This window comes from Parasteatoda tepidariorum, chromosome 2, assembly GCF_982258835.1.
Source record: "Parasteatoda tepidariorum strain Cologne lab strain chromosome 2, Ptep-v5.0, whole genome shotgun sequence".
NCBI lineage: Eukaryota > Metazoa > Arthropoda > Arachnida > Araneae > Theridiidae > Parasteatoda > Parasteatoda tepidariorum.
Window position 1 is genome coordinate 58,478,610 of NC_141756.1, and position 25,336 is coordinate 58,503,945.

Genomic DNA, 25,336 nt, shown 5'->3' on the forward strand with positions numbered 1-25,336 from the left:
TAAAACAGATCGCTGCAATTTAATGAATATGATAACCACTATTCTTACGGTTCTTCTTTAATAAAATCTTCTTTCAACCCTGCAAAGTGTTATTAAGATTTTTATTTATAGATATACATTTGAAAAAAATTGCATGTATTGTTCAGGAAGATATGTATATCTCATATTCAAATACTTCCTTAAATTTAATTATGTGCAATTTGGAGGTCTGTTTTTAATTCCACTCTTCCAAATGAATGTCTCTCGGATTTTTTCATCAGATTATTTATCGCATTATATTAGACATTAGATTGTAAAAAACACTGCCGATTGTAATAAAATGATAATATTACTAATATAATTTTCCTCGATAACACGTTAAAAACTGAAGTAGAGTTTCTGATATCACCTTTAAAAAATTATTTTCTTAACAAAATTTTGAAATTAAAATTTTAATTGATAAGTTTGTTAACGTTATAAAATGTTTTATCTAAAATATTGTTAGCAAGCCTTTTTGTGAGACCAAAAATGGAAAAATTGACCTTTAGTTTGGTGGGTAGCGTTTCCACATTAAAAAATAAAATTACATCTGATAAATTGTAAACACATTATTAAATGAAAAAAAATGGATTAATCTTAAGCACGCTTAAGCACGCAGTCTAAATTCAAAAACTCTTTGTTTATTTAAATACTGAAAGATAATATTTTTTATGAGTATTATATATAATACGGGCATATTATTTTTCTGGGTATACGGGTATACACGCAGTCTAAATTCAAAAACTCTCTGTTTAATTAAATACTGAAATATAATATTTTTTATGGGTATTATTATATATTTGAATAATACTAAACTGATATTTAAAAATTTATTTGAATTCTATCAAGAAGAAAATATTTGAGGTATTCTAAACAACAACAAAAAAATATATAAAACATTTTTCGAACTTCATTAAGGAAAAAACATGCTTATTTATATACTTTAAAATAATATTTGTGCGGGTAAAGATTATGTAATAATTTAAAACATTTCATCATTTGCAATAATTAAAATTAAAAGTTAATGAATGCCACTTTAATGTAATCATCTGTGTTCATTAAGAAACAATTAATTAAGAGATGATTATTCATTTAAAACCATAATGAAACAATCACATTCTATCAAATGCTAATCATTTTAGCCTCCAAGAATATGATTAATTATACTTTGTCTATAGAAACCAAAATCAATGCTTTGTGAAAGATTCAATTAATCTTCCAACAACAATGAATGTGTCTAAATATGCAAAATCTAAAAACTATTATTTATGTGTCTCTCTAACATTCAGAGATACTCGTGCGTTGGAAAGTCAAGTTTAGATTTTAGTGTATCAGAACACAATGAAAAAAAAAAGAGTACTTCGGGAAACCGTTGCATATTAATTATGCTTATTCGCTGAGGAAAAAATCAATTATGTAGATTCAATATCTTGCTATCAGAGAGTGAAAGCTCATTATGGAAATAAGAACAGAAATTGAAGCGTAATTAGTCGACGAAATTGATATTGAATCGATATGAAGATATATTTATTTTCTTGCGGATGGTAATTATTGTAGTTCGCTTCATTAGAATGAATTGAGAGAGTAATATTCCATCATTTTCGCATTAAATTAGAAATTGAAGTGTTTTGATATTTTGATAGTAAACGCATTTTACTTGAGGGATTTTGTAGTTTTCTGATTTTTTTCCCTTCATTTTTTCATTTCTTTTCTGACACTCTAAAAAGTGTCTTTTTATGGTAGATTTAACTTTAAGTGGTTAAATAATCGTATTGTTTAAACACAGACGACTCATTATGAAGCAATAGAATAAAAACTTTAAGCCCAGTAAAATACTATTTCCAAAACTTCCATTTAATTCTAGAACTCTAAAGTGTTATTTTTAAAACTCAAACTAAAATTCTGCCAACGTGATTTATTTTGAAAAGAAAGAACAATGATTTTGGTAGTGTGTCTACCACTGCAAAAATACAATTCCAATTCACAATTATATAAGACATTTTAACTCGATCCAATCTTGGGGTACCTTTTGATAGAAGAAGGAGAGCATGGTCGATGACTACCTTCCCCACAGTGGTGACCCGATTTGAACACGCCTACTTCAATGGATTTCCCATTGCATTGAACAGTTGACTTCTATTTGTGGCTGCGACGTTATCCACCTCCTGGCAAAGTTGCGACTCAGGCAAGATCACACACAACGTTGGTCTGTATACACTCGACAACTAATGGCAACAGAGGAGCAAACCCAACCGTGAATTTATTACAGCTCTCACGATCAGCATTTGAAAAGTTCGGTTATCTTAATACAGTTCTCCCCGCTACTCACAAAACAGCAATTAATAAACTAATTGTATCCGTTCATCAATTTGATCACAGATATAAATTCTGGTAGGGGAGTACTGTAGTGTTTCTACCACTACACAATTCCAATTCACTACTATATAAGACATGTTAACTCGATTTTATGTCGGGGTACCTTTTCATCGATGAAGACTGACTTAGTCGATAACTCCTCTCCCCACCGACTTTGGTTAGCATTTTAAAGTTACAAAGTTGATTGTATTTTTTACTCAAAATTTGCAAAATGAATATTTGAAAAGAAATGAAGTCTTTTTAAAGGAATGATTTCTGTACAATATTAAATAGAAACTTTTGAAGCAACCATATTACTAGAACATACTTTTTCAAATTTACTTTCTATTGTTCAAATATTGTTGCTTTTTTCAAAAAAAATCATATAATTTTTGTTTCGTATTTTTATAATATTCTTGAATCAATGACTGAATTACTTAAATCCATTCATCATTCTAAAAATCAGCATAGAAATCATTTTTCTTATGTTAAAGCTATAATAATTTTTTTTTAGAATTTTAAATGTAGCATGTATTTAAAATATATGAAATGGAAATAGAATGAAACAAAAATGCCCATTAAAAAAATTTCTTTATTTTAGCACCAAAAATGGTGGCAGCTACTTTTCACCAAAGTAGTGTACCACTACACCAAGAACCAAATATAGTTCCTGGTGAGATAAAATAGTAAGGACAGTCTTTTACACTACTTAGTGTAAAGTAGCTGCCAAAATTCTGTAGCAATAAAATTTAAGATAAGATACACGTTAGAGTCAGTAAAGTTATTTTTATGGAACAATTTAAAGTAAGGACTATTAATTTCGAAAGCATTTACTCACTAATTCTTAAAATAATTTTTTTTTTTGTGAATTAAACATACGCTCGGAACATCAAGAATATAAAGATGTATATGGGTTTAAAAGATCGAACACGGATAGAAATTATACAAAACAAGCATGCGTGCATGGGTAAGTTCGAAAAAAATATTTCCATAAAAAATTTAATGAAGCTAAAAGATATCAGTTCCTGCCATACCACCAAAATTACAGTTTTCGAGTATTATTTTCAGAGTTGTTTTATTTATTTATTTATCTATTTTTACACATAGATAAAAACGTGCAACGTTTTTAGAAACGTTTAGTAGCACGTTTCAAAAAACGTGCAACAAAATTATTCGATTTTTTAAAGAAGGCTATTGTTTCATTAAAATTCATTTTCTAAACCAAACTTCTATTATTCTTATAAATAACCTTCCAATGACACGTGACAGTTGCGAGAACTTAATTATAACTGACGTTTACGGGACAAACAAAACAAAATGTCAAATGTCAACTAAGTTGATAAAGGATAGAATTAAATATGTTATTAGTTATATTTATTTATTAATATTAAAGGATTTCCATTTACTTTCATCCATTTACACGGAATTTAATATATTTAGAAAATTCGTTCTCCAGAAATGGAATCGAAATTTAAGAGATGAACGTCATTGTTCGATTGTTAAAGTACAGCGTTGTTAGAGGGGTGAACGAGCCACCATCCTTGTTCACTTCCTACATTAAATGCTGATCCAACTTGTTCCATAAACGGCATTGAATGGGGAGTATAGAACGAGCACTCAATCATAGCACCACACGCTAACAATGATCAGGAAATTAACTGCTAGATTGAGAAGGGTTGCTATATTTCATCCTTACTCCATCTTTTAAATTCCCTTTCATAACTGAAAACTATTGTGAATAGATCGGCGGAGTGGGATTTAGTTCATTTAAAAATTTCATTCTGCTTATGTATTTAAAATAAATTATTATAAAGTTATTATTTGTACCTGAATATTATTTATAAAAAACCTACATGATATATTATAACACACTCTAAGACAAAAGATAACGGAATACATTGGGCTAAATATAGTTCTTACTTGCTAATTATAAACAACTAAAATATACAAATATGAAAAAGACATAAGAAATACAATAGCAACTCGAATGTATTATGGCAACTCGAAACTATTTAACTGAATTTGGAACTAGATGCTCGAAATGGTAGGCCAAAAGCTGCAGTCTGCCTACCAAAATTTTTTTAATAAAATATTTTTAAAAACTAAAAAAACCCACATAAAAACAGAATGAGTCGAGAAATATATTTATGTTCAAGATGATATTATCTAGCCTGTTCGTATCGTATACCATTTGAATACACGTTCGTCGTATAAGTTTGAAAAAAGTAAACAATCTAAGCCGGAATGAATCAATACAACGAAATCAAGCTCAAAAATGAAAGACATATACCGATTAAGCTAAAACATATTATGCTTGTAATTATTTATTGCTCTATCCGACAACTTTACTTTGTTAGATTCAGCAATTACTATAGTATATGGTAATTACATTTTTGATAAAAGTGCCATACTGCTGGCAAACAAAACCAAAACAAATACTATTTAGATTTCATTCGGTAATTTTTCAGTTCATATCGCAAAGGTTTGCGGGAATTCAGGTTTTCAAAATTATAACTCTTATACCACACATTTAGTAAAAAATACGAAATTAAAAAGTAAATTTAACCGAATAAAAGGTTTTCATGCCATGATAAAATTATTATGACATATTATAAAACCATATTGTTAATAGTACTTCTATAAAAAATTACAGAGCTTTTTGGTGTTCCCATAGAGCTAGAAACACGGTAAATTTTACCGTATTCTGGTAGTTTTGAATATTTTTTTTCTCAGTGTGGTCAGTTTTATCATCATAGTTTCATCATCAACTTAGATATCCAGAGAACTTCTGAGTTATTGGCAAACACGTCGGCAATTTTCATAGAATGCGTAAACAAATTTCGTTAAATAAGGCATTTGTTTAAAAAAGTAAAAAAAAAAGAAAATACGAAAATTTTCTATTGTTATATAGTTGATAATACTATAAAGAAAAGAAAATTTAGAAGAATAAAAAAACCTAGGTAAGATAAGCATAAGAATGCATTTGTAAAAAAGAAAATAGAGAAAAATAAATAATGCGAGGAAAAAAAAGCAAATTTAAAAGAAAATCGATATTTCCTTTTGTAAATTACGAAGAATCATTTACAATTATAAATTATCTATAATCATTCATTTAATTACATTTCATTTTATAAATTACAATATCTGTTAAGCAAACTCATATGTATCTTAGTTAAAAACAACTCTAAAACTCTTAGTTAACAAAAAATTAGTTGAATAATAATTTAATATGCTTAAAAGCATTTCATATAATAAATATGAAATTGAATAAAAATAAATTTTACATGACGTAAAAGTAAAAATTTTAATCAATATGTTTAAAAGTATTTCATATCAATTATATTAAAGGGTTGATTTTAACAATTCAAATTTTAATTACTTTAAAAACAATAACTGCTTGCTTTAATTATGTTTGTCAAATTCTAATTAGTTTCAATTTTTAATTTATTAACTATTCAAAACCTACATTTGCGATTTACTATGCTAAAAATTTTAATATTCATGAATTTTACAGAAATTTCTTCTCATAATTATTAATAAGAGTTATGTCCTATATTCGTTGATGAGCATACCATCCAAATACACATATATCTACAGTAGGAACACACCCCGAAGCTAAAGCCCAGTTTATTGGTCGAGGAGAACGTTTTCATCATTAGTTCCTTCCTCAAATACTAACGTAATCCCTAACATATAATGACAAATCTGTGGTCATTGCATTTACAGTCCAAAGGATGGGAAAGCATCCAAATATATGCAATCTACAATCACTCTTGTTTAAATTTACGTATGCACATTAGTGTATTAGCTGTGGTGAAAGTAGCAAAATTGTCTTGTTAAAATGCATTCAGTTTAAATAAAATAAATAAAATAAATAAAATAAATAAAATAAATAAAATAAATAAAATAAATAAAATAAATAAAATAAATAAAATAAATAAATAAAGTGAAATAAATTAAGTAAATGAAATAAATAAAATAATTGATTTTAGGTAAGAAATGGTTTTACAAAGGGCTGTTGTAGAAAAAAAGTATTCATAGGTATTCCATACACTGAAGAAAAAAGTACAGGTCGAAGCTAACAGAATATGATAAAATTTGTCGTGTCTATGAAGATATTTAGTAAAAATTACCAAACAACTCGGTAATTTTTATTGAACCATATTGGTAAAATTAACAATATAATAAGGTAAATTGTTAAACATGCAATTAAATTTTGTAAATGTGGCAAAATTTGGTAGTTTATCTGACACATGGCATGAAGTATATGTGTTCGGTAAAAGTTACTTTTCTGTTTAATATTTTTACTAAATATATAATAATAAGAACTGTAATTTTGAAAACCCGAATTTTCAGGAAACCATTACCGTATGAACGGAAAAATTGTCAAATGAATGGTTAAATATTTTGGTTTTATTAACCATGAATCCCGTTTTTTTACCAGATATGACATTACCCTACAGTGCAATAATTTTATCAAAACTTTTTTCCCAGTACAGTTTTAAATACTACTAGGGAACTTCATGTCCTGCTAACTTTTCCAAATAACCCCAACGATAGCTTTGCAATCAGTTTTTTTTTCAAACAGAGAGCTAAGTCGAAAATAAAAATCATGCAAAAGATTCAGAATTTTTTTATTGTATTAGTTTACAATTAATTATAAAGATTTAATAACCGAATCCATTGTAATAAAATGTAAACCAAATGATTTCGCTCGTTTACCATAGTAACTTTACCATCAAAACTGCTTTTGAAATAATTCTTATTTTAATATTGGTTACTATAAAAATATATATATGTCATAAAAATATATTTTCAAAAGAGAATATTTGGCAATAATATGAAAAGCTAATCTTTATAATTTCATCAATATTTCGAATAGTTTTCTTGTGTTTATTATTTAAGTTGCATATCTTGAATGAACACAATTTTACACAAAATTTATTTAAAAGTAAATATAATTTATCAAGAGAAATTTGAGAAAAATAATTTATCAAGAAAATCATACAAAATTTAAAAAGACCGATTAAAAAACAAATTTAGACTCTTTTATTCCTAATAATAATTAAATATTGACTGCTGAAAATGTATTAAATACTAAATCGTTGATGCAAGTTTTGTAGAAGCCATTTAAAGAAAACGTGACATTTTTATTATTATTTAGCTATTCACAATAAAAATTTAAGATTAAATAAGGCAAATTCACGAAAAGCTGAATTCATTGTCAGATTCAGATTTTAATTGATTAGTCAAATAAGAGATAATTTATTTTTGATACCCAATATTAAATATTGCAAATATACCAAAGATCGCAATTATACAAAAACGACAGTAAAAAGAATGATAAAAAAATAAGATCGAATTATTTCTTTCCCATTAGCAAATAAAATTAACAAAAACATGTTTATAAAATTAAAAGATTTCGAAATTATATCCTTAAATTGAAGTAATTACTATAAATCTGCCTATTTACGACCAGTGTCGGATCGACTAGATTCAATTTGTGTAATAAAGGTAAAATAACTAGATTTTTTTTCTTTGAAAAACATTAAGAAAAATGAAAAAAAAAATAACATTTAGTACTCCAAACATCTTGATGATGAAAAAGAACTGATGAAAAATTCTAAAACTCCCTTCTAGGTTCTTATGCTTATGAGTTTTAAATAGCATTTGAATTTAATAAATATTTAAAATTTATAAAACTCTTTGTATCTGCATTATTATCAATCTGAATTCGGCTTGTGTTTTTAAAAAAAACAGGAAAAAAAGCTTCTTATTTTTGAATATTAATTAGAATACTAAATCTCATGGGATATAATAAAAGTAACGAAGCTAATTTGCAGCCCTGTTGTAATAAAATACTTCGAATAAATATTTTTTCTTCTTCATTTTAATAAAACAGGTTTGCTTAACGTTAATTTTTTTTTCAGTTCCTTCTGGAAAATAAAAGAAAAACTAAATGATTTCAGTGTTTTATTTATTAAAAATCGTAACTGAATTTAAAATCTCAAATAATGAAGATATGTTAGAATAAATTAAATGATTTCAAAATAAGAGGATTAATTAATAAAAAAATAATCTTAAAGGATGATTTTTTATTCTGCTTTGGTCTTAAAATTTTGTGATGATTGTGGTTTTATTTTGCTTCGTGGAATAATTGATATTTAATTCTATTTAATAAGGTAACAAATGATATTATTGTAAATGAATTCAAGAAAAAAGTACAATTGTAAAGTTTGATTGAATATATTCCAAGTTAGGTGAAGTGATTTGTGTTCTCTTTATTAATTAATAAATTTTAAATGACATTGACAAAATGAATTTTCAAACGTACATTTTTATTTTTTCAAAAATCAAATTAAAAACTCTCATCAGAATAAAATATTTCGTATGTAGATTCTTTAAAGTTAATAAAGATCAAACTTTTTTTCCAATCAAATCAGAGATCAAATATTTTGATACAGTGGTTCCCAAATGGTTCCTTAGGGTTCCGTGGAAGAGTTAAAGGTGTTCCACGAGATGTTTTAGAGCCTCTGATTATATTTAGATCCAACCTGTAATTCATAATTCATTTAATCTTACAGTTGCTTTCAGGAAATTATTTTAAGTTAAATGCAAATGCAAATAAAATAAAAATGGCCTTTTTCAACGAAGAAAATATTTTTAAAAACAATATATTAAAAAATTATTAAAAATACAAGTATTTATAACAGATTTCATCAGTATTTCCTATTGCGCTTTTCAAATCAAAATAACTAAATTCTTTAATAAAAAAATATGCTTGTAAAATAAACATTCTTTAATAAAGAAATATCATTTTCAAATATTTATAGCAGTTCTTTTAAGTTTTCACTTCGAAGTAAACCAAAATTCCGCTCTTTTTTTTAATCATTTTCAGTTTATGCATATACACCTTCGATACGAATTCCGCACTCTGCTCGCACCGACCATAGCACTGTTGAAAAACATCCTCAGTGGTGGACGGATCATGGGCTAGAGTCCCCTTGCCAGCAGGCTAAAGGTGGAACGCTTTAGTAGTCTTCCTCTCCATGTAACACATATACTGGTTAGTTCACTCCCATCCTCCACGAAGGCAAAATACTACTACTTTCCCACTATTTTATCCAAAAGTTCTCTTGACTTCTGGATAGGGTTCAAAATTACAAGGCTACGGAGCTTATCATTAGTAGTCGTAAACCCAAAGTTAGGTTGGCTGTTCAAACGACAGTTATGATTATACACACAAAAAAAAAAAAAAAAATCTTAACTGGATTACATAGCACAAGGGCTGCAAACTTAACTGTCGGACATAATACCTGATTTAAGTTTGTTATTAATATTATTAAATCTTCATTTCTCCTATTAAGTATCTTACAGATAGTCTAGTATAGGTATTTACAACGTTCACAATTACCTTAAACTTTATTTATAAACTTTGGGTTTCGTCGAATCAAAGTTGATTATTTAGGGTTCCGTAGCCGTAAGAAAATTGAGAACAGTTGGTTTCGTAGTAAATAAAACGTTTTGTGATAGTTCAAAATGCTTTTACGTTTCTGCAACAAAAATAAAAAGTTTTAATCGGTTTTGCACCAAAAAAAAACTGACAATTTCTTCACTTCTCAGGTAAAATCGAAAAAAAAATTTAAAACGTTTCAAATGTTGAAAAAAAACCTACTTTTTCTTAAATAGCATAAAAAAAACATTTGTTTTGGAAAAAAATTTAACGCAAAGTAAGTGTGTTTAGAGTATTAAAATTTATTTCAACAAATTATACTAATTTCGAATAATTAACCTATCTACATCTTAAAAATATTATTATTTTGAATGAAATATCACAACTTCCAACAATATGTTATATATGCCATTACTTCATAGCATTATAAGTGTTACATTTCCGAAAAAGGTCTACTTTTTTTTCTCAAGGAAAAAAAGCGCTCTCCTTTTACCCTTTATTCAAAAAAAGCAAACACTTTCTAAACGAAAAAAAAAAGAAGTTTTAAACTCAAGACAAACATCTAACTTGAGAACCCTTCAAAACTGAAATATCTTGAAATTAAAAAATGATGGAGAAAAAAAAAGGTATGAAACACTTTCTAAAACCATCTTCTATTTTTTTTACACCACCCTACCTTAACCACGTCGCATTTTTTTTTTCTTTACACCAACCGTCGATCTAGACAGCATTTAAAGAATACGCTGGAAGCTCTAGAAGAGGTACTAAGTACAGGCAAAATGCGTAAAATGGACTTAGGGTGATGGAGAGAAAAAGTGTTTGCTAAGCTATCACCACCTTCTCTTCTTAACTCCTCCATTCTACTTGCTGTAATGGTTCTGTCAAACCAATTATTTACACAGGTGCTTTTATTCACCTCGTACGAGGGAATCAGAGAGCACCCATCCCTCCCCTCAAATACGGGAACCCCCCCCCCACCTAACTACTCACTCCCATCCCTCATGCTTTTGAAGGAAATCCGAGAATTAAGTGGGAGTTTTGAGTACGGGAACCCGACACTGAAAAGTTGGATTGGAGCAAAGCGTATTCCTTATAGAAATCGTTTGCGGTAGACTATAGGATTTCATTGTAAAGCACCCTTATCGATTTAGAACGTTTTTTGGAGGACTACTGAAATTATATGGATGTTTTGCTCGAGGATGTCATCTTAATCTTTTTAAATCTTGCGCTTAATAGGTGTTGTGTATTTTAAAACATGAGTTCCAGTTTGAGTATGATTTAATACACTCATTCTTAAATTTGAAATCTGTTTAAAGATTTGTAGTTTTCTATAAAGATTTGTAATTTTCTCTGCATATCGGATCAAATTTGCTTTTCCTTTAAATCCGTTACGCTCAAATTAAGACAATTCTAAAAAAGTTCTTCTATTTAAAAAGTGATTATACACTGATATTTAAATTGAGTGAGCATTTTACCACTTAAGATTTAAAGAAAAGCATTGGCAAAATTTTCTACTTACCCCAGTAAATTTTTTTTGTGTATAGTTGCCAAAATTCGTGTTAAAGCAAACTAACATTTTTTACAGTACATGTAGTCACATTTTTATTTAATTTTTCAATTTTAAAGTTTTATTTATTTATTCATACATTTTTCGTTTGTCTGTTTACAGACAACACATATTTTCAAGGGTATTATAATTAATTTATTCGTTTCATATGTAGGTCGGGAAGGATTGGTTGATAGGGCATTGAGCAAATGTCCGAAATGTCACGAGTTCTACTCCCGCAGGCTGAACACTTTCCTTGTAGTAAATGGTGACTAGTGCATGTCACTTCTGTCTGGTTACAAAGTCTTTCATGTTTTTGTAACAAATCATACTTCTGGGGATACTGAATCGGAGATTGATCGCTCGTTGGTTCAGGTCAAAATTGAATCCTATAAACAGGCTGCGACGTGTGTGTATGTGGCAGAAGTGGTATTCGTGTCCATAGATGACGCCACTGAGAAACAAGAAACGCACACTCTGACTTAAATTCGCCTGGTTTCACCAAGCAGGCTTGCTGGTATTGGCAAGTGGCATTAGAAACAACGACATGGCAAAACATTTCGTTAAAAAGACAAGCATATTTTTCGTAATATATTTGCCCTAATTCTTTCAAACAGCAGCTATTTTGTTAATTTTATCCTGCTATATTGTCAATTTTATTTTGTTATTTTGCCAATATTTTCAAATTTTTTGCTATCTACTAAGAAACTCTACTTTTTGTTCTCTTTTTTTCGCTTCAGATCCCTATAAAAAAATATGGGAAAATATACATCAAAATTTTTTACTGTGCATACAGTTTTTTTAAATTTTTTTTAAAATTTTTATTTGTCGTATTAAATATATTCTCGAACGTAAATGTTTTCCTTCATCAAAGCGAACGCTCATGAGAAAATCTTGTTAACCCCAATATTCACCATAAGAGAAACAATGAGCTATGTTAAATAATTGACCCGCAGAGTTTGCTAGTAATTGTTATGCAGATAAGAAAAAATAAAACAGAATTCAGTAGTGGACTTAAGATCCGTGATCATGTTTTATTTTTATTTCATAAATTAAAATTGACTGTGAAAATATACAAAAAAAAAAAAAACTCATTTCTCATTGAAATAAGTATTGAATGTTGAATAAATCCTATTTGAAGATCACATAAATATGCTAAATAGAGATATTTTTGAGGAATAAAATATTGCGTCAATGAAAATTTCATTTTCTTTTTTGAATCATTTTTCTCTTGTGACTGTCTTTTATGAGATTAGGTTCATATTCCAATATAAGTTGTGTTAATTTTGAACAAAGAAAGAAATCGTAAAACAGGAAGTTACCCCGTGTTCGAATCTCATCAATGGCAGGTCAAAACAAATTCCGCATCCGGCTTGCACCGATCACAATGATGATAGAAAATATCCTAATTGGTAGGCTCATCATGGGTTAGAGTATCCCTTGCTGTCAGGCGGCTAACCGTGGAAGGTTTTCGTGGTTTTCCTCTCCATGTAACGCAAATGCCGTTTCGTTCCATCAAAAAGTCCTCCACGAAGGCCAATTTCTCCCAGTACTTGATCCAGGAGTTCCCTTGTCTTCTGGATTGAGTTCAAAACTACAAGGCTACGGAGAGTTGAAAATTAGTAGTCGGAACTAAAAAAATTTGTCAGTCTGTTCAACCACGGTTGTAAAACCGTGGTTGAACAACTTTACGGACTGATAAAATATATTGATTGTGGTCGATTATTTGACAAGTAATTTCAATCTCCTTGTTGGATTAATTTGATAACCTACTCATATGAACTGTTATATTAGAATGCTTGTAGGTTTTCAGTTGTATAAAGATATTTATGTTTTCATAAGATTTACATAAATCTACCAATTGCATAAAATAATTTTATGATTTTTAACTTCACAGGCTAATTTTATTTTACGATACTGAGTACTGATTCATTATATTTTACTACAATAATAAAATTTAGTGTTCTTAAAAACCTCGCATGGTGGCGGCCACTTTACACCAAGTGGTGTAAAATAACGTTCCAGGTGTTACATACAATTTTGATGTTCGTAGTCAAGCTTATAATTTTTCTTAAAAGAAATATTCCAATACAATATTATTTATTATTACGTTTATGGTAAATTTGATTTCCATAAACTTCTTCAGGCAATCAAGACTAAATTATTTCCACTATTATCAAAACTCAACCCACTAACAAACTTAGAAGGACAGAATTCGAAATGAGTGTTAACAGAAGAATGACATCCAATGGTCCAATTCAAAGCATATGAGAGATACAAATGTACAACACCATGCAGTTCCACGGGCATTTCGCTAAAAATTAAATTAGCAGACAAAAATTAGTAAAAGATTTTTAAGCAATTTTCTAAAAATTACATTTTATAAATTACTACATCGTGAAAAATAAAAAGCATAACTTTGTATAAAGAACGAAATCTCTCCTATTTAATTTCCGGCTTTGATCAAATGGCAATTATAAATATATTTGTCAACGCATCTCGTTTAATTCCCCATCTGTGTAAATTCAGTATCAATTTATTTCCAAGAAGACACAAAACGACGGAACTTAGTTTAAGCAAATAAAGTAAATACTGTTACGATTGTTCATGCAATTCGCTTACAAGACAGCACTTTCCCCCTGCGACAAAAATGAAATTTCGAAGTTGTTCTAAGCGATCACATGCACAACTACTGTTGTACTCTCAAGGGACGTATACGGAGAAAATTAGTGGTGTTTGTGGTTTCCATGACAACCATAATGAATACTCCTAAATGAATGTAGATTGTCAAAAATGGAAAAATGAAGGGTTAAAGAGTTATGAAAATATTAATTTATTTCTGCTGGGAACATTATGAAATGTTTTTCTACGATTCGTTTATTTTATGAAGTATTTCAAAAATAATATAGGATACTTTTTTATAATTTTTTCGCAGAACGATTTCATTTTTGTATAGTTAATATATTTCGTTATTTTAAATTATGTTATTAGTATGGTTCACTATCTCTTATTCGCTATCACTCGCCACCCCCCACTACAGCTTTCGCTGTTCCTTTATGATCGCTTGGTACGCTCAGTAGATTCTAAACCATATTGGTTAAGTATTATTGCTTAAGAAGTATACTTGTACATAGATTAAAACTGTTAAATATTTCTACAGCACTCGGATAGCTAACGTACATGTCTCAACTTATTGCAGAAAATAACATAATAGTTAAAATTTTAAAATAAATATTTATTTTTCATAAAAAAATAAACTTAACGGATCAAGTAAAAAGAACTTAACTTGACTTGCGTTCTTTATGAAATAAGTAAATTTGATTCAAGAAAGCTTGTCTCAATTTTTAAAAAAATATATATCAGTCTGTTTTCTGGTATTTACAACTAACAAAGGGTAAATATCAAGCACAATGTGTAAAACTAAAGCCTTTGAGTTAACTTATTAATAAGATGAATTAAAGGTAAAATTTTGGAACTGATGATTGGTGTTTATAACGGAAGCACGAGCAATTTTTTTGTAAATGTTGCAAGTTGAGTTTGCAAACTATTTCACTCTTAGAATTTGTTAGAGCAGTAGTTTTATTTCGTGTTTTTGTTTATTTCTTCTTTATGAAAGACTCAAATATCAAATACATAGGGTTCAAAATGAAGATTGAAGGGATACAAGCAGAAAACCCCACAAGAACTCTCTTCTTGCATTCTGATATTCAAGGTTATAGCTGTGGAAGAAACTATATTTACATTTTATAAGTTATTTAACTTTTAGTTTTTTAAGTAAAGGAGTTATTGTTTTCCCTGCAGGCTGAAACATATTCAATCTTTTTCCTCGAGTAACAACAGACTTCCATGTTTACTTCCAAATGCAGTATGCATAAAAATTGATAAATTATGAAAAAATAACATCTTATTAATAATTATAATCATGGAAATTATGAAATTTTTCAGTAAAAAAAGATATTTATTGCTAGTGTTGGGGCTACTAGAGTAGACAAGGGGACTGTTAGATCTGGAGAAATGTGCCATCGGGGCGGAGTTTCTGAAGGAGCTAACTCGGTTTTGCGTTACATGGAGAAGAAAACCACGAAAATCTCTTGCAATTATCCTGACGTTAAGGGGAAACCTACACTGGTACTACAAGTTCGAAATTTTTAAAATTATCCTCTGTCACTTTTTGACCAGTTTGTCTTCTGATATTAGTATATTATGAAAATATTATCATGATTTTGAGTTTTGTTAATCACAAATTTAGTGCTGTCATTGTTACAATTTAAAAATAGCGATAGTTTTGATTTTTAATTACTATAGTTATAGAATAGACCAAAGTTCTTAAAGGCATTCTAGAAGATACCTTTTTATTTCTTGTTCAAAAATATGCATTTGAAGTTTAGTTTCAGTTTGTTTTCCTTTACACGCAGAAAAGCTTTCAGAAAAACTTATTAGAGATCATTCTAGAAGATTCCCTTCTAATTTTTGTTTAAAAAATGCATTTCAAGTTTAGTTTCATATTGTTTTCTTTTTCTGCTACAATCAGAAAAACTTTTAGAAAAACAGAAAAACTTATTAGAGTGTGTTCTAAAAGATCCCCTTCCAATTTATGTTCAAAAAATGCATTTCAAGTTTAATTTTATTATTTTTCTTTTACTGGTTCACGAATAAAAGCTTTTTAAAAAAACTTATATCATTTCTAATCTCTCAAATTTATACACTAGCAAATTATTCCCTTCAAAAAAATTTTCATATTTAAAGTGCAATGATTTGAAACTGATTAATTGATTTAAATTGAATTTTTATATTATAATTTTAAAACATCTACAACAAACTAAAGCAACTTCAAATGACCTAATAAAAATAAGTTAATCAAAAAACCAACCCTCTCCCATACACCATTTTAAAGGAAAATATTTATTTTGCCTATTCTATATATTATAACGATGTTTTGCCCAAAATACACGATGAAACATGTTCTCTCTTAATTGAAGACAAGTTGGACTTGATTGAGTTAGCCGGCCACTCTTTTACTCAAAAGACGCCAAATTTCTGCACATTCCTGATCAGATTAGAAGCCAAAGGAGCCTGAATATTCCAGATAAGGCAAATTTGCAATATTTCCCAAACTCACACAAACTGGAACGAGGGAATGCATCTCCCCCGACACCGACACCTGTTGAAAAGAGACTTTTCTCCTTCTCTCCCTTGGAAGATTAATCGTCTGTTGAATATCATCAACCCTTGTTGAATATCAACCCATTCTCCGTCCCTACAATTCTAAATCTCCAGCTATAATGGTTCTTAGATTGAACGAAACCCCTTTGCCGCATGGGATACTTGACAATTCAGCCTCTAAGATTGTGTGTCTCCAGTTATATTTGGAAATCTAAATGCCCGGGACGCTTCATTTCGTTCGATTTACGAAGCGTGAGGAGCACCCGGATTTAATCTTTAGAAGCTTTTCCACCCCGGGGAATGAATTACGATAGGCAGACCCCATGAATAAAAATTACATCATTTCGTTCCAGAATTATGAATGGCCACATGCACCCAATCGACATTTGTAAGCTAATTGTCGTTCGTTTCCTTTTTCAGTCATATTTGTATGCTACTTGCTTCGATTTATATTCGAAATTCTTTTTCCCTTTGTTCTGAATGATAATCCAGTTTGTTTAAGTGTAAAAATTTTATTAATTTGAGGAAGAAGTGTAACATTTCAATCCAATGATTCTTATCAACTTTTATAAATTATGAATTCCTGAAGAGAAAAAAGTTTTCTGACAATAAGTTTGCACTAAATTTATTTATTCCTGGTTAAATATAGCAGTAAGTTGCACATTTCATTTTTCTTAGAAACCCCATCTAGTATATAAAATGTAGAGTGTACAAAATGCAAAATAATAAATAAAACATCTTAATATAATTTTTTATTTAATAATTAGATTTTCGCGAATACGAAGTAATCTAATGGCTTGTAATCTAATAAAAGATAACAAATTTACATTTTTTATAATAAATTTATATTACTAGGAAATCAGATACAGAAATGTACTTCTTTCTAGAATTTATCTCTTTTTTTGACGGATTTAAATTTTCGATTCTTAAAACATATTTAGTCAAATAATGTGAATCTATAAATTTAAAATTTTTTCTAGGATCTCAATTTTTAAGTATTTAGCTATAATTTCATAAGTAAATAAATGCATGAAATTATGAAAATCGGTTATACAAAGATAAATTCAAATAAAGCTCTTTAATATTATTTAGAATATTTAATTTATTACTGGCTTATAACTTTCGTACTTTATTTAAAAAAAATTTTAATTATTTGAAACCATGAATCACTAAATGAAAAAAGAATAAAAAATTTGGACGCTATCAGCTTACTGATTTTGAGCAATATTGATTTCCTTTTAAATCTTATTTTTAAATTTCTATTTCTTCAGAACTATTTACGTATTACCTTTTAAACATTGAATTTTGTCACTAAAAATACACAGTTTGAAATGGTATAAAAATATGCGCATATTATAGGTTTGAAAATAAATTTCAGCAGCATTAAATTGAATAATGAAAATTATTATTGAGTTTTGAAATCAATATGTATTAAAATTGTTTGACATAATATTATTTTTGAAGGAATGAGTTTTAAAATATGTTCAAAATATTTTGACGTTAAAAATTCTGAATAAATAGAAAAAAGTGAAATTAAAATTACTCGTTATTATAAATTAACATTAAAGCGAAATCAATATCTATGCGTTAGACAGCTCTTTTGACTAGACTATTGGGTCCACATTTTTCTGAATGCGGCAATTCACTCAAACGATGTTCAGAATTCTAGTAAGAAGATATCAATCATCTGTTTTTCTGTGTTTTTTAAATTCTGCGAATCACAGCAAAATAACAGTAAATGAATCAAGATTTGTCTCTTTTATTAAATATATTTCATTTGCCCTGATCTAGAATCAGGTAAAAACGAAATGGATAGAATCAACGGTTTCTGAAAATTAAGTGACGTAAGGTTAAAAAATATGGTATAGTAAAAACTGCAATTAGAGTTTTAAAGCTTATATCTGCTGCATATTACAGTTTTGACTAGAGTAAAAGTTTGAATTTAGGAAAATCGTTTCAGCACCTTAACTTATTAACTCATTTATCAACCCATTAAGCAATCAGTATCATTTTAATATATCATAGTTGTTAAAACACTAATAATCTTTCGAAAAATGTTTCAAATCAAAGTGAAATCAAATCAAAATGAAATCAAATCAAAATCAAAATCAAATCAAATCAAAATCAAATCAAACTACTGTAAAAATTACTGGCACCGTAAGTGCCGTATCCGTAAAATCCGAATTACCGTAAAACCCATTTTTGCAGTAAAATTTCACACCCTAATTTTTACAGTAATTTTTATTTAACTACAGTGCTTTTACAGTAACTATTGCTGTAAACACTCTGTTTCGTAAGATTTTAGGGTAAAAATGAATTTTACGGTGACAAAGCCGTAAGTTTATAGAAGTTAAGTAAGTTTATTAAATTTAAAAAAAATTTTTTAGTTTAAGAGCAGTGGTGGCAAATGGAATTTATAAAATAGAATTAAATTTGACTTCTTTAGTTTTTGTGAGGCGTTTTCGCAAGTATTGCGTGGTAAAATTATCTTAAAGCGAAATTTAGTAGCTTTTATTATTCTTTTCAACTTTTCTTTCAGGGTATAGAGCTCTCGCCTGCGAATGAGGTGATCCGGGTTCGAATCCGTACGATAGCTGGTCGCGAGGAATTCCTCACCCAGCTCACACCGATCACAGTGCTGACGTAAATATCCTCATGGGATTAAATCCTAAACAAGCTTTTTTTATTGTTTTACATTTGGCTGAAAGCTGTGGCATAATTGAGCCTAGGATTAAATCCCTTTGTTTGGATAAAAATGAGTTACGTAAGCAGTGTGATTTAAAAATATTCATTCATTAGCAAAACAGAAGATGATATATCGTTCATAATATAAGAAAAGTACCATTATTTTAATATAGTTCTTTTAAGTTTAAAAAATTTTTCTATGCCATATATTCCTTCTCTTTGAATCTTATGAATGAATCCTAATTTTTTTTCTTTTTTTTTGCATTCAAATAGTTTAAATCATTCTTAAAATGCTTCTGAAATATTTTAGAGATGTTTGCAATGTGTCACGGCATGAGAGAATAGTTAAATTCAAGCAATTATTCCTGAAAAGCGATATATTTCGACATTTAAGAAAGTAAAAAAAAATAGTGCGTGGAGTCCCTCCGCGCGGAAGAAGTTAAACTTTGCAACCTGCGACGTTAATTGTAGAAGAATCAGCAGTCGTAGAAGGATCACTAGTTCTATTCAACGACTCTTTTTCCTGCTCCGCTCGCTTCCGTGCTCTGTAATCACGGTAATATTGTGCATTTTTCCCTCCTCGACCTCTTGAACCAGTGGAAGTGCTTGTGGCTGCCTCATCGTCTCGCCCTGGAAAATGTATTAATTATGTATGTGAATGCGTCATAATGTAATTTCAGAAGAGAAAATTTAGCAATCATTCACAAGAGACGTACCTTGACATAACCTTAAATCCGTCGCATTGTCCGTGAGATTGTTTTCACTCATTTTTTACAATTGTTATCCACTAAGTTTGAAAATAAAAAATACTACCCTATTAAAAATTATGTGTGTATCAAAACAAACTAAAAAAATATTTATAGAAAAACAATACTTTTATGACTTTTATTATTTTTGCTAGTGAGAACCAAAACAATATGGAAATGAATGAAGGAAAACTGGATCCTACCACGTGATTTCCCGGCCAATGAAAATGTAGCGTTAAACGTTTAACGCAGCCTTGTTGGAAGTCGCATAAAAAGTATAACTTCAAAAAGAAATTTTAGTTTCGTTTTTAAACCTGATTGATATATGCGAGTGTTTGAAAAATGCATTTCATGGAAAACAAGAAATTTTTGTATTACAGAATAAAAAATGTTCTGCTTAATATAGATGTATTGCTTGTTTATATAATATGGGTGTTATTATTAGAATTAGATATAGAATTTTATTTATTTATATCTTTTAAATGGCAATTAAATTTAGAAAGGCATATTCTGTTTCAATATGGTTCATTTCCTAAGCGTGAAGAACAACAAAATTATTGATACAAAAAATTTATAACTAATAAGAAAATTATTGCATAAATTTAAAAAAAATTAATTTGATTCAAATTGTAAAAGATTAATATATCATTACTTTAATTAACTGTATATAAATTAATGGCATTAGAAATAAAAACTTAAGCCATATTTCATAAACTAATAGAACTATGATATTCATGTCGGTAATAAATTTTTCAAGTTTAAATTAAATAAAAATGTTTTAGCAATTACAGAAGATTAAATTAAATGCTAATTACTGGTAAAACATATTTTTAAAATTAAATATTCATTTGGATAAATATGCTTCAACGAATATAACTGTATATAAATAAGAATCCTGTATTTAATTTAATTACAAAGTATTGAATTAATTAATGTTCGCTTTCAAATCTCATAAAAGTGAAAATATTGAAATATAATATAACATATCTTTTTAATATTGAAATTCACGTTATTAACGGAGATTAATGAAAAGTAATTTAAAATAAAAGTTAGATGAATGGTTTAGAAACATTAGTAAAGATTTACAAGTGTCGATATAAAAAATAACACAGTTTTTAGAGGAATAAAGTGTTTACTTCAATTATAAACTTGTTAAGTAGTATTTAACGCAGCTTTCTAAAGACTGTATAATTAAATATATTTTAAATATCATTTTAGAGACTTTTTATTTTGTTTTGAAGGGTTTGCAGTTCACTTTAAAATTAACTGATTATCGGCAATGTGGCATTAATATAAAACTCAAGAAAAAGATAAAAAATAAACGATAATTTAAGTTGAAATGCAGAATTTTAAAGAAAATTTACGTTAAACTTAATATATTTAATGAGTTTTATATCTATGAAAAATAAAACTTAATATTTAAATAACTTCGTTTGTGATGTTTGTTTTTAATTTGTTACACTGTAGCTATCTTTATCGTTGACTTAGAAGATTGATGTTTTTTTTTTTAAAAATTAACAAATCATAGTTAGCTTCGAAAGTTAGCTTCGAACCGACATCATTAGAACTAAACATATAATTTTCAAAACAAGGAAAATAAAATTTTCAAAGTTATTTTCAAAGCTAGGAAAAGAATATCATACTAAAATTTTTAGTTCCAAAACTAACTTATATTATCTTCAAAACTACTAAATGACATCATTAAAATTAAAAATGTTATCCTCAAATTTCTTTTGAATTGGTCAATTTTTTCATAAACCTACATTCTTATAAAGTTGGATGTTCATACAGCTACAACTCAGCACCTCAGGATTACTGTGGACCAAATGTGGACAATATCAGTTCTTTGAGCCACTACAGATGTCAAATAGAATTTTTTTTTTTTCCAATTTATTATTTTTGTATTGTATAACCATGTTAAACTATCACGATAATATAGTTTAATTGATTTTATGCTTTATCGATTTTATGGTTCAACCATTCTCAAAACTTTAAGAAAACTTTGTAGGAGCAATAATGCATCTTGAAAACCTTATTTCAAGTCTTTTACTTCAAAACATCTATCTCTATTCTTTTTAACATATAAATATATCACGCTTGATATATTATAATATTTTATTTTATAATCGGTGTAGAGCAGCAGAACTAATTCTGAGTTTATGACTATTATTGTTCAACTCCGTAGCTTTGTAATTCTGAACCCAATCCAGAAGGCAAGGGAACTCCTGGATCCTATATAGGGAGAAATTTGCAATCATGGAGGGTTTTTTTTCAACTTACCTTCATTGAATGGAGAGGAATTTCACGAAAATTTCTCACGGTTAGCTGTGACATCAAGGGGATTCTAACCCATGATCCGTCTACCACTGAGGATATCATCAGCACTGTGGAATGTGCAAATCAGGAGTAGAATTCGTATCAACAAGCCACTTTTAGGATTCGAAGCTGAGACACCTCATTGGGAGGTGGTTGATCTAACTGCTGAGCTACCAAGCTCTTATAATATAAAACTTTTTCAATATTTAAATTAATAAATCATAAATATTTAATTACAGTTCTGCTAATGTTTTGTACTAAAAGGGTTGCAACTACAATAGATCCGTAATTCTTGAGATCTTTTGGAAAGAAGAATGATTGCATAGACTGCATACACTCATTTTTTGCAAACTGATCCACTAATACATCTATCATTCCTCCGTTAGTAAATAAAATTGATGTATTTGGTAACTTAAACGGAAAATAAAAATAAACAGAAAGTATCTAGAGTCATTCGAACACATTGACTCATGAGATTTATTTTCTTCTTTTTTCGAACTACAACGATGAAAACTAATGATTATCATCAATCATGAGTTTTCTGAGTGCTTATTCGTTAGAGCCACATTTACGAGGATACCAGATTTAAATGCAACAATCGAGCACTCAATGACTGCTCATTTTTAAATGTAGGGAAGTAGTCGAAATATACAATGAAGAAAAGATTTCATAAATTTGTATATATATATATATATATATATATATATATATACATACACAAGATACACAATTTTGACATACGATGTTCAAAATAAACAACGTTAAAATCGACAATTTTATTGGACAGTTTAGTTCACAATATATATATTATTAGAAGTTTTAAAGCATGTTTTTCCTTAATATCATTTTAGCTATATTTTTAATATGGTACCAAGTAAAACCGCATTATCGTACTTATTTGTCATGTCTTATCAAAGAATATAGAAAACAGAAGAAATCCGGATGTTTGAATACATAACTACAGCGGTGCCGTATTCTGTGCCAGAAAAACAGCTTGCAGGGTGAGTAATATGCACAGATATAGCAGAGCATCATCTGTACTAAGATCCAAAGCAACTCTACATGTATGGTTGCTTACACTGTCTCCCGCCATTTTATTCTTTTTTTTTCTATCTCAAAATATATTAGCAGATTTAATCAACGTGGATGATATAAATGCATTCTCAAAAAAATATTTCAATTAATTGTACAATGTTGTTTATTAGTAGTGTAAAAATGCAGAACAAACCAACAATAAATAAAACGAAAAAACTTTTCTTCGCTCTTCCCAACCCCAGTAGTGGTTGGGGGGAGTGGAGGGAATCCTCTTCAAGAATCTCTGCTGCTGTGCCCCTAAATTTTGCATTTACTTTTATGCACAGTAGCCGCACCAAATCTTGAGGTACTTGTTTACATTATGTCTGTGGAAGCTAGCCTTCTTCCTCTATGTACATTCTTTGCCTACATGATACTGCAGTTTATCTTGAACTGAAACACAGCTTACTATTAAACATTATGATGGTTGGTGCAAATCTGCAAAATATTATGGTTCTACTTGCACTGAAACAAACTCTATCTCTGGAAGGAAGATCATGTTGGGAGAGTTAAAGAGGTTAATTTCTACAAAAAGAACAAATACGAAAATTAAAAAAAAAACAACTTTTAAAGATATTTGTATCAAAAAATTTATATAATGAAATTCATAAAGTTAAACAGGAGGAGATTTGCTGGGCTTATTTCCAGCAGTCCAGCATACTAATTTTTTAAAAGTAAACCAATTACGAATAAAGCTGGACGTTATAAATTTCGAAGGCTGGATTTCTTTAAGAGAGTGATGTAGCCTTCAAAGGTTCAAGTTACGGTATTGCGAGCATTGATGATATATTTTAATAAATTTTAGACACACTTTATCACTTTCTGAATTCTGATTTAATAAACCACTTTTGTGTAGGTCCTCTATGGCTAAATATGATTTTGCGGCAAAATATCATGATAAAAAAAGCTATAGTTTTCAAAAAATGAAGAGGTCTTGTGACCTAATATTTTAATATTTGAAAAGTTATTTTAACTCTGTATAGTCTAAAAATTTCAGACATATTTTATCTCTTGTTCTTTGATGCGCTAAACTGCGTTTCTGGAGTCCTTATGTACTAAATATGATTTTGCCCAAAATGTCACAAGTTTTACCCAAAAGTTGTATTTTTCTAAAAATGAAAATAACAATGTCTGAATGATCAAGAAAGGTAAATAAAGAAATAGAGAGGTATTTAGAATAAAAGTTTTCTTTCAATAAATTTTATATTTTTATCCAACCATTAGTCTGTAAACAGTACGTTGGTTTGTTCTCAGTTTTAAAATTCTGCATTTTGTTAATAAACAACTGTTTTGAACAACTAGTTGTCGGAATTTCAAATCCATCTATATCCATTACTCTTTCTTAAAATATTACGTAGAATTTGTAATACGCTTTGGGTATTTCTATAACAACTTTCTGAAAGATATTCACACGTCACAGTTAAATAATTACCTTTAATTTGAATTGATTCATGCTATTTTGTACAAGATAAATTTAGCATGAAGTTAGCGCTAAATCTGTTAAAAAATGGCAGTTGAATCAAAATGGTAAAATCATTGCTAAAATAATTTCTTTTTGTTCTTATTATCAACCTATTATAAATAAATTTTTGTTAAATTATTTTATTAAACCATTTGATTTAGGAGAATATTTTTTTTTAATCTTAAATTTATCATAATGTTTCAAAGTCAATTTTTTCCAAGCTTAGTTAATTTAATGAAAAATTACCATATCATTATTCGCGCACTCACATTTTTATGCAAAATATTTCACATTACTTCATTAAAAAGTGTCTATAGCTTTCTGTTAAGTCTAAAAACAGTTCAAATATTCCTTTACCTTTTAATAAATATTTTCAATTATTTTCAAATATTTTCAATAAATATTTCAAATATTTTCAAGGTATAAAAGGTTTGTAAACTAAACTTTTATAATAAACTACTGATAAAATATGTTCTGAAACTCAAACGGGCAGATTAAAACCTAGATAATAATTTTAA